The 12,079-nt window shown below is 45.1% G+C and overlaps 1 long non-coding RNA gene across 2 annotated transcripts in view; it reads right to left on the minus strand.

Annotated features, from left to right (window-relative positions):
* Window positions 1-542: 542 nt before the first annotated feature.
* The window catches only part of LOC138350475 (uncharacterized), a 352,612-nt gene continuing 341,075 nt past the window's right edge, over window positions 543-12,079 (minus strand). For both annotated transcript variants that reach the window (XR_011222128.1, XR_011222129.1), the window contains exon 5: window positions 543-660. This is a non-coding gene — a long non-coding RNA (uncharacterized lncRNA). The remainder of the gene's footprint in view (window positions 661-12,079) is intronic.

The raw sequence follows: 12,079 nt of genomic DNA on the forward strand, positions 1-12,079 counted from the left end.
AAGTGCATGTGGGTCGTAAGGGTATGTGGGGTCGTAAGGGTATGTGGGGTCGTAAGGGTATGTGGGGTCGTAAGGGTATGTGGGGTCGTAAGGGTATGTGGGGTCGTAAGGGTATGTGGGGTCGTAAGGGTATGTGGGGTCGTAAGGGTATGTGGGGTCGTAAGGGTATGTGGGGTCGTAAGGGTATGTGGGGTCGTAAGGGTATGTGGGGTCGTAAGGGTATGTGGGGTCGTAAGGGTATAACTAACTGTACTGGGTCGGATGAAGACCTTTGATTGCTGGAAATTTGTCAACAACAATACCGTTTTCTTTATGTTCTCTCCTCTTCATGGGTTCTCCCTATTTTGTCTTGAGAGGCGTGAAGGGATTCCCGTTTATTTTCACATCAACCCATCTACCAAAAATTATAGTAGGCATATCAACTATATTTTAGTACATATCTTGTCTATACTAGGCCCTAGTAAATTTAAGTTTGGTTGCTTTCTTTGAGAAAATTCATAGCAAAAAATGTGATTATTTATTGGGTGCAACAGTTCATTTTTGTACGTTTCACCCATAGTTGCTACAACTATCATTTTTGGATGATGGGTTGGACTCTGCATATAACTTTATATATAGGAACACTCACCAACGCGCGCGACCAGCTTTGATGTCCCGTATCTGTAAGTATGGAAGGAAACTAGTTTAGTAATGCTAGGCTAGATTCGTCTAAGTTAAACTAGGCTAGGCTTGCTAGACTTATAAGAGGATCCTCAAGCCAAGGGTGAGGCTGTTCACCCGGTTGTCCAGCCAATTACTGGCCATAACAAACGATGCCTAACTATGTTATGCCTAACTATGTTATAACTATGTTAGTTATGCCTAACTGGCATAACAACACTCTGCCTAACAGGCAGAGTGGACTGCCACATCAACCACAACGGTAATTAGCTCTACCATAAGGTTGTGGAAGCTGTTAAATCCGCGATGTTTCAGTGTGTATGATGTATTATGTTATATTAAATGACAGTTATGCAAAATGCTAATTTATATGAAATTACGTTATACGGAAGGCAGTTAAATGTTAATTAAATATAGTAATTAAACGAACAATTTAAAACATTATTACCATCTCTGGCAACTAGTTAAGTAATGAGGGATGTGAGTAAATGTTGAGTAACAACGTGAGTATTTTGATTGTGAGTCACAGAAAATGTTACTAGTTAATAGCCAAGATTTGTGAACACTCAGGCCTCGTGAACAGAACCCCAGAGTTTGTTTACATAAATGAAAATTGTTCAAGGATACGTCTTTCATTATATATTTGTTATTGTGTATTTACCTGCATGTACTTACCTAGATGCGCTGGGTGGGTAGTGGGTCAACTCCCAAGCCCCTCCTTTTAAACAATTAGTAAATTAATCCAAGGATTGTTCTCTATCTTGAGGTTATCTTGAGATGATTTCGGGGCTTTTAGTGTCCCCGCGGCCCGGTCCTCGACCAGGCCTCCACCCCCAGGAAGCAGCCCGTGACAGCTGACTAACTCCCGGGTACCTATTTACTGCTAGGTAACAGGGGCATTCAGGGTGAAAGAAACTTTGCCCATTTGTTTCTGCCTCGTGCGGGAATCGAACCCGCGCCACAGAATTACGAGTCCTGCGCGCTATCCACCAGACTACGAGGCCACTAGCTCTAGCTTGTCTTTTCCGATTAATATTTAAAATCTCTTGATATATTCTTGCAGATTGAGTTTTTAGGGTCGAGCTTCGGTTCTTAAGTTCCGCCTCTCCAGTTACTGATGAGTTAATGCCGTGTGCAGAAACTACATACGAAAATGACGACGTTTCGGCCCGTCCTGCACACTAAATAACTCGAAACCGAAGCTTTCGACTTGTTTAGCGCTTAGTACAGAGACGCTTGTTGATTTCTATAATAGGTATTTGTACAGTGTGGCGTCATGACTGACCACTAGACGTAAACATTAAAGTAAAGCAAGTAAAGGTTAGCCACAGTCATGAGAACTGACAGACACACACAGTGGGTGTTGCGGAAGGGGGGGAGACCTCCCCCCCCCACTTCCCCAACACCTCCCCCCTCCCACCATCGGTCCCCCCCCCCCCCCCACCTTAAGGGTGTTCGGGCAGCCCGTCCTCTCGAGTTGTCACAACGTCACGACAATGATGTATTAAATTGTCCGAAGCTAACCTAACCTCACCGAGGACCCAGGAATACAATACCAGTCACGAGCCGCTATAATTTATGGTACGTCGTATTTTTGACGTTGGGGAATTTACACGTCAAAATGTGATGTACTTTTCGAGAGGACAGGTTGCAGGGGGTGTTTATGAGCCGGATGGTGATGGTGAAGAGGGAGGGGGAGAGGGGTGAAGGGGAGAGGGGAGGGGGTGAATGGGAGAGGGGAGGGGGTGAAGGGGAGAGGGGAGGGGGTGAAGGGGAGAGGGTGAAGGGGAGAGGGGAGGGGGTGAAGGGGAGAGGGTGAAGGGGAGAGGGTGAAGGGGAGAGGGTGAAGGGGAGAGGGGAGGGGGTGAAGGGGAGAGGGGAGGGGGTGAAGGGGAGAGGGGAGGGGGTGAAGGGGAGAGGGGAGGGGGTGAAGGGGAGAGGGGAGGGGGTGAAGGGGAGAGGGTGAAGGGGAGAGGGGAGGGGGTGAAGGGGAGAGGGAGGGAGTGAAGGGGAAAAGGGAGGGGGTGAAGGGGAGAGGGGAGGGAGTGAAGGGGAGAGAGAGGGGGTGAAGGGGAGAGGGAGGGGGTGAAGGGGAGAGGGAGGGGGTGAAGGGGAGGGAGGGGGTGAAGGGGAGAGGGGAGGGGGTGAAGGGGAGAGAGAGGGGGTGAAGGGGAGAGAAAGGGGGTGAAGGGGAGAGGGGAGGGGGTGAAGGGGAGAGGGGAGGGGGTGAAGGGGAGAGGGGAGGGGGTGAAGGGGAGAGGGGAGGGGGTGAAGGGGAGAGAGAGGGGGTGAAGGGGAGAGAGAGGGGGTGAAGGGGAGAGAGAGGGGGTGAAGGGGAGAGAGAGGGGGTGAAGGGGAGAGAGAGGGGGTGAAGGGGAGAGGGAGGGGGTGAAGGGGAGAGAGAGGGGGTGAAGGGGAGAGAGAGGGGGTGAAGGGGAGAGAGGGGGTGAAGGGGAGAGAGAGGGGGTGAAGGGGAGAGGGAGGGGGTGAAGGGGAGAGGGAGGGGGTGAAGGGGAGAGGGGAGGGGGTGAAGGGGAGAGGGGAGGGGGTGAAGGGGAGAGGGAGGTGGTGAAGGGGAGAGGGAGGGGGTGAAGGAAGCGTGGAGAGCAGTGCGCACGCGTGACCAACCCAGAAACCTTTCTCTGGAGAGGGCATCCAATGGGAGTAATTACGCACGCACGCGCGCGCGCACGCACGCACAGGGGCCTCGCGGCTGAATACTCCCCTAGTTGAGCTTGCGGGGGTTGAGCTTCGGCTCTTTGGTCCCGCCTCTCAACCGTCAATCAACTGGTGTACAGATTCCTGAGCCTACTGGGCTCTATCATATCTACATTTGAAACTGTGTATGGAGTCAGCCTCCACCACATCACTTCCTAGTGCATTCCATTTACTAACTACTCTGACACTGAAAAAGTTCTTTCTAATGTCTCTGTGGCTCATTTGGGTACTCAGTTTCCACCTGTGTCCCCTTGTTCGCGTCCCTCCAGTGTTGAATAGTTCATCCTTGTTTACCCGGTCGATTCCCCTGAGGATTTTGTAGGTTGTGATCATGTCCCCCTTACTCTTCTGTCTTCCAGTGTCGTAAGGTGCATTTCCCGCAGCCTTTCCTCAAAACTCATGCCTCTTAGTTCTGGGACTAGTCTAGTAACATACCTTTGGACTTTTTCCAGCTTCGTCTTGTGCTTGACAAGGTACGGGCTCCATGCTGGGGCTGCATACTCCAGGATTGGTCTTACATATGTTGTGTACAAGATTCTGAATGATTCCTTACACAGGTTCCTGAACGCCGTTCTGATGTTAGCCAGCCTCGCATATGCCGCAGACGTTATTCTCTTTATGTGGGCTTCAGGAGACAGGTTTGGTGGGATATCAACTCCTAGATCTCTCTCTCTGTTTCATTAAGTATTTCATCTCCTATTCTGTATCCTGTGTCTGGCCTCCTGTTTCCACTGCCTAGTTTCATTACTTTGCATTTACTCGGGTTGAACTTCAACAGCCATTTGTTGGACCATTCACTCAGTCTATCTAGGTCATCTTGTAGCCTCCTACTATCATCCTCTGTTTCAATCCTCCTCATAATTTTTGCATCGTCGGCAAACATTGAGAGGAACGAATCTATACCTTCTGGGAGATCATTTACATATACCAGAAACAGTATAGGTCCAAGGACTGACCCCTGCGGGACTCCACTTGTAACGTCTCGCCAATCTGAGACCTCACCCCTCACACAGACTCGTTGTCTCCTGTTGCTTAGGTACTCCTGTATCCACCGGAGTACCTTCCCTTTCACTCCAACCTGCGTCTCCAACTTTCGCACTAGCCTCTTGTGTGGCACTGTATCAAAGGCTTTCTGACAATCCAAAAATATGCAGTCTGCCCACCCTTCTCTTTCTTGCCTTATTTTTGTTGCCTGGTCGTAGAATTCAAGTAACCCCGTGAGGCAGGACCTGCCATCCCTGAAACCATGTTGATGCTGTGTTACAAAGTTCCTTCGCTCCAGGTGCTCCACTAGTTTCTTTTGCACAATCTTCTCCATCAGCTTGCATGGTATGCAGGTTAGGGACACAGGCCTGTAGTTCAGTGCTTCCTGTCTATCCCCTTTCTTGTATATCGGGACTACGTTAGCTGCTTTACAAATATCTGGCAGTTCCCCTGTTGCCAGTGATTTGTTAATCACTTGTGTGTTAATCATTTGTTAATGTTAATGTTAATCATTTGTGTGTGTGTGTGTGTGTGTGTGTGTGTGTGTACTCAGCTAATTGTACTCACCTAGTTGTGTTTGCGGGGGTTGAGCTCTGGCTCTTTGGTCCTGCCTCTCAACCGTCAATCAACAGGTGTACAGATTCCTGAGCCTATTGGGCTCTATCATATCTACACTTGAAACTGTGTATGGAGTCAGCCTCCACCACATCACTTCGTAATGCATTCCATTTGTCTCAGAAACAGCAGAAACATATGTGTGTGTGTGTGTGTGTGTGTGTGTGTGTGTGTGTGTGTGTGAATACTGTCATTGGATGCCCTCTTGAGAGAAATCTTTCTGGTTATTTCCTGGAGCCTCTCTTCTTCACTTTATATATATAAAATAGCATCATTATTACGACATTTGACGATGACACAAAAATAAGACAGGAAAGAAACTGCTTTCTCATCGTCTTAATTTTGTGAAATAAATTGTACCAAAATTAATCTTACCGCTCTAATGGTACACTACACGTTGGTTTTCCTACATCATTTCCCTAATTATAAGATAAATGTTTCTCACTTCATGCCAAAAATGAATGTGTGATTCTGACTGCCGTACACCTGTTCAGTCCAGTTATCATTTGTATAAGTTATTACGAATAAAGATTCAGAATTTGATGAAAGATTAGCAGATGCAACTTCACGCTAAGAAATGCGTGGTTCTGAGCCTAAGACGGTACAGGGGTACCGTCTGATGTACCGGTACATCAGCTGAACAACAGTGATATGCTGATGATATGCTACAATCAATATGCTAAGATTGTAGCATATGCTGATATGCTACAATCTGAAAATGAAGGTGATTTAGGAGTCATAATTAGTAAAAATAGAAACAGGTTACTTGGGGGTCACTGGAATGTTCCGAGCGAATCTCTCTCACATAGGCCTACAGGCCTTTTGCAGTTCTGTTTTTAATTGTGTTCTAATGTTTCAATGACAGTATTTTTTCGGGTGTGTTTTAACTTCTGGGTGTATTTTGACACTAACAGGAGCATTTCGGAACTGTATTGTTGTATTTTGATTGTATTTTTGTACTCCAGGAGTTGGAATTCTATACTTATTTCACTTGTGTGGTGTGTCGTGGATGTATACATCACGCAGTCTGTCTGGGCGATAAGAACGGGAGAAAGGAACGGAGCCCAATCACTTGCACCATCGGGGATCGAACACAACCAAGCACGATGTAATACCATCGCTCTTTCGACCAGTCCAAGTCAATGGACAATTAACTAGAATAGTGTGACTTTAAATAATATCGAGCAAACTTTAAACACTATATTCTCCCCCAAATAGATAAGTCAGGTTTCATGTAAATTTTGTATCTAGTTTTTTATTTTGGTCTTGTTTTTAATTGTTTAGGTAACTATATACATTCATGATGTAGTCAGTTGTGGCGCGGGTGAGGGCTGGGCGCTTGGAAATTGGGCGTCTGATTTAATTTGGGGTCCCCTTGAATGCCCCCTGGGGTCCCCCTGGGGTCCCACTGGGGTCCTACTGGGGTCCCACTGGGGTCCTACTGGGGTCCCACTGGGGTCCTACTGGGGTCCCACTGGGGTCCTACTGGGGTCCCACTGGGGTCCTACTGGGGTCCCACTGGGGTCCCACTGGGGTACCTCTTCCAACCAGCGCTTTCAAACCCCACCTCTTCAGTTTTATGGTCTTTTTCTACAACGTTGGAACGCGTGATTATTTTACTGTACATTGCGAAGATTGTTCTGCAAGATACAAGTGGAGATGGGGTCGGGTGGAGCGGTGTGGCGTAATTGTTGCTTATTGTAAACAGCTGGGCAGAAGGGTGTGAAGGATATCTTCCAGGTGTATTATCTGTGTAAGACTCACCTTCAGGGGAACATGAAGCAACACTTACAGGTACACTATCTGTGTAAGCCTCACCTTCAGGGGGACATGAAGCAACACTTACAGGTGCACTATCTGTGTAAGACTCACCTTCAGGAAGAACATGTGCGTTATCAGAGTGATAATCACCTTCGCAGGGATGTGAAACAATCCGCACGAGCTTAATGTTTACCTCTCTAAATCGATCGCAGGTCCAACAAGCAATTATAAGATAATGTTAGCCTGGCTGTGTGTAGTAATGGCCCCCTTGAGGAGGGAAGGCGAGTGTAGAGTATAATTACAAAGTTTCCCCCGAGGTATATTGTAATATCGGGCTGGTGGGTATGATTCAGGCTTCAAATTACTATCTTTATTGCTCATCTTACGTGGCTATAAAGCACTGGAAAATACTGCTCAAAATTGAGGTTACTCTAAGCATTGCGGTCAGCCCAGCGAGTTTTATGGGTGGTGGTTCGAGGGCTTAGTGGCCCAGTACCTAGATGTTGTTCTACGAGTTTACACGATAAGCAATTTATGGCTGTTGGATCAAGTGCTATATTTGTAGATATAGTCCATATTTTACATCATCCCTTCACATATTGATGCTCCAATAATTGTCTTAAACGTGTGTGTATTTGGTCAGAGATGGAGAATGATGACCTCTTCCCTGTATTTATGCCTCAATATCGTAACTTAAAATGTGAAGCACAGTAAAATACACACGATGTATTTATGATAATATATTGAGGGTATACAATAGGAGCGAGTGCGCGTCCCTGGCTTACCAAATAGTTTAGTAATGTTTACTTATGATCTAAAGCTAATCAAATAGCTTTATGCGGTCGATAAATAAATGGGTTTAATAAAAGTCACCCTTTGGGGTCAATAATGCACTTGAACTGAATACAAAAACATGGTACAAAATAATACAGCTACGTTAGTGCATTGATAGTTGCAACTGTAGTTAATTCGCGAGTGTGCCCTTCATATACAGAACTGCAACTTTGTATACATGTATTCGGTAGGAATTTATGTACTAGTTTGCTGTGTTAGCTGACCTAGATGTGTATTTGTCAGCTAATCTAGTAGTGTATTTGTCAGCTTGTTTGGTAGTGTATTTGTCAGCTTGCTTAATAGTGTATTTGTCAACTTGCCTAGTAGTTTGTCAGCATGCATTGTTTATCAAGAATTACGATGATAAATGAGACATTAGAGCAGAGAGGTAATGAGTGGAGCACCTCAAGGGCCAGTACTAGGGAGTCTATCCTATGTCTAGCACTCATCAACGACCTGACAGAAGACAACTGGCTCTACCCCCCCCCCCCCCCCCCGGGGTCAAACACACACCGAAATTACGACGTTGGTACAACGTTCGAACAAGTTTTATCACCTAACCAGTTATACCAACCAATATAGCAAGTTGTAACAACGTTCTAATATGTCATAAACACGTTAAGCCAAGATGTAACAACTTTATTACAAGCTGTAACAAGCGGAAAATAGAGACAGTTACGGTTTGTGTTTCCAGGGCTATCACTGGTTCCATAGGATGCAATCTCAAAAGCAGAATGAGAACAGAAGGGGGACTGTGACACCCTCCAATGGAATACCATCACTCCAGAACTGGTGTGAAGAATGGCAAGTTCAATTTTAATGTAGCTAGATGGAAAATTTTCAGGATAGGAACAGCACTGAGGCATTGTAAGGGATGAAAGGCAGATAGATTCATCCACCAGAAAGGGTGAAAACACCTGGTAGAAGAATTAACATTAACTCTAATGCCAGAAGCAAACATTAGCAGAATAACGCCAACAGCATAGGGCAAACTTTTTTTTTTTTATCTTTATTTAAAAAAATACAATATAAATTACATATACATAAGTGTTACAAGGCAATTATACATTACAATTCTTAGTGAACAAGTGTTTCAGTAGTACAGAACAAGAGCTTTAGAAAACCCTGAATGTTATACTTATTTACCTATAAACGAGTTACAAAAATTGGAGAATAAACTTACATTAAAATACAGGGGAAATTATTACATTTATATATATTTTATATAAGTCTCAGTAAAATGTTTGTGTAGCCTTCAGAAAGTTGGACGAAGGAGCCATTCTACCATCCTACCTGATCAACCAGGCTGTGATTCGTACGTCAGGCTGAGAGCAGCCGCGTCCAACAGCCTGGTTGACCAGTTCAGCAACGAGGAGGCCTGGTCGACGACCGGGCTGCGAGGACGCTAAGCCCCGGAAGCACCTCAAGGTAACCTCAAGGTAAGGTAAGGTATCCTATATACAACGTACGTGAGACCTCCAGAATGTGTGCAGCACTCTCGTGAGAAAACATTAGAGAACATTAGAAACGGTCCAAAAATATGCAACATCACTCGTTCTTCAGCTCATTGAGGAAACGAGTTACGAGGAAAGACTTAGGGAACTGGACTTCACCGCACTGGGGGAAGTGGAATAAGAGGGACATGATCGTGACATATAAGATTAAAAGTGTAACTGGCTAAGTACACAAGGAAACAGCGTTCAAAGTTAGGAACAGCAGATCGAGGTGGCACAGAATGGTCAGAAATGAGTCGCAGATAAATCATAAATTAGTTCTTCAGTGTTACGACTGTCAGTAGATGCGACGAGGGAGACACACAAGCGGCGGAATTTAACTTAATACAGAATTTTTCACCTGAATATGATTTAAAATATTTGGGACCCGAATTATCGCTTTGAACTAAAGGAAGCAAGCCGGGATGACTACGTAATACCATGCATTGTACTCCTGGCCCCGATGGCGGGGCCAGGAGCCGACGCTCGACCAGACAAGCACATCTCGGTGAGTACATCTTAAGTGTGTACATCTCTGGAGTACCCAGGCAGCTGCAGGACACGTGCGGGCAGCCAAGCGCAATTATTAATTCTTGGGAAGTGCCTGGCGGAGGAGGAGGAGGAACAGAGGAGAATAAACACAAAGGAATTTATGGATAATAAAGAAAGATGGGGAAGAGGAAAAGGAAAAAAGAGCAGTATAGTAACACTGTCTTGCTTACCAGTGTTGCTGGTACCGTTGTGTACCAGTGTTGCTGGTACCGTTGTGTACCAGTGTTGCTGGTACCGTTGTGTACCAGTGTTGCTGGTACCGTTGTGTACCAGTGTTGCTGGTACCGTTGTGTACCAGTGTTGCTGGTACCGTTGTGTACCAGTGTTGCTGGTACCGTTGTGTACCAGTGTTGCTGGTACCGTTGTGTACCAGTGTTGCTGGTACCGTTGTGTACCAGTGTTGCTGGTACCGTTGTGTACCAGTGTTGCTGGTACCGTTGTGTACCAGTGTTGCTGGTACCGTTGTGTACCAGTGTTGATCTGTCTGCCAGTGTTGCTGGTAGATTATGTCTACCAGGGTATTGGTGGTAGATTGTCCTGTTTACCAGTATGGTGCTTGGTAGATTACCATGTCTATCAGTACTGTTGATAGAATATCGTGTAGATTACCATGTCTATCAGTACTACCTTCTATCTTTGATATCTATCCTTCCGTCTATCTTTGACCAAAGAACCGAAGCTCAACCCCCGCAAGCACAACTAGGTGAGTACTGTTGATAGAATATCGTGTCTACAACATGCTGTTGGACCTTGCCCAGAATGCAACCCACAACAGTAGTGTTGGTCCGGGGGTAGCGTACCAAACAATAGGATAGATGCCCAAGTGAAAACCACTGGGAGAAAACTATGAGGTACCTCGAGTAGGCCTAACGTCATTAATTACATCAACACAAAATAGAACACGAAACATTGGATACAATTTTGAGAAGATAACATTTAGAAAAGACCTGGGTAAATACTGGTTTGGAAATAGGCTTCTTGACTTACGCAACACATTTCCGAGTAAAAACACAAACTATACGTGGATATATGAGTTCGGGTGGATATAAATAAGAGCTGCCTCGTAAGGAACAATAGGAGTTTCTGCATTTCCCTTAATGATTATGTTCTTAATGTATTATTCCTCACAAAGGCCACTAGGCCTGTTTCACTGTATCTTCTTATGTTCCCCCATATATCAAGTGTTCTCTGCTCCTACATTCTCATTTTAACGTCAGTTTCAAGGATATTAACTTGCATATAGCGTGGTATACTTCAAACATCAGTTTCGATCGGTACAACGACGGCCTCTCATTCTGCAGGCTCGGCGTTCGATTCCCGATGGTCCAAGGGGTTGGGCGCCTTCATCCCGTCCTCATATCCTCTTACAACAAAGACATAAAAAGCAGTGGGAAGGACACGCGTCACAGACACGCCTTATTTATTAAGGGGCAGGACTGGCGAGCACAAAAGGTTCCACAACATCTTACATTCAAGATAAATATCAAAATGTGGCCACGTGTCTCCCGCCCAGCAATAAAACCCACCAATACCATCCACCCGCCACGAATACTTGATTCCCATTGGCCGCCCGGATTCTGAGTTAAGACTGCCGTGTCCGGGAGGTTTAGTGACCGCTGAGGCTTAGCCATTAAGAGTCGAGTTCTTGGGGTAAAGCGGATTGTGATTGGCTGTAGGAGATGTGATGCTCGCGCCTATGTCGTTCAGTGGGTCTGACAGCCAAGTTATGGATGGGCTCCTTTATCCTCAGTGGTCAACCTCTTTATAGCGGCAAAGGTCTTTTCTGCTGTTATTGTGGGTGGCCGCTATAAAAAGTCAGGGGGAAAAAATTACCTCCGCCAGGTGAATAAATTTAAGACGGTAGAATACAATCAGTCACGGCTGAGAATTTAAAAAAAAAATTTACATTATAAAACTGAATGGGATCTATGATTATTTATTATTCAGATTCCTTACCTACGTATTCTTCACAGTGAAGGAACAAGGTGGCACTTTACATACTCTTATGGTTTATTTAATAGTAGTATTTACCATTCATTTCCTTCATATCTGGAAATGTAGACTGATATAATGCTACATTTTGTATAACGAAACCTGCCAATTTCTGACTTTTTTGACTCCGACTTCTGAACTATACAGTAAGTGTAAAATCAATAGGTATTTTTTAGTTTTGAATAAAATTCGTCCGTATTATGAGGCAAGATGTAGGGGATATTGAATGTGGTAATCATTTCTCCTCGGCTTCTCTCTTCCAGTGACGTAAGGTTTAACACATACGAAAACTTTGATATTCTCTCCCTAATTACCTATTTTATTTTTTTACAAGAAAATTGGGTTTGTGAAAGTACATAACATTGGTGTTTTTACATTCTTGCAAAGCCTCTAACACGCATAGCGTTTCAGCCAGACTCTTCTAAAGAGTCCACGTGTACTAATTACTGACACTTTACCTCACTACAGGA

The sequence above is a fragment of the Procambarus clarkii genome, chromosome 45 (assembly GCF_040958095.1).
Source record: "Procambarus clarkii isolate CNS0578487 chromosome 45, FALCON_Pclarkii_2.0, whole genome shotgun sequence".
Lineage (NCBI taxonomy): Eukaryota > Metazoa > Arthropoda > Malacostraca > Decapoda > Cambaridae > Procambarus > Procambarus clarkii.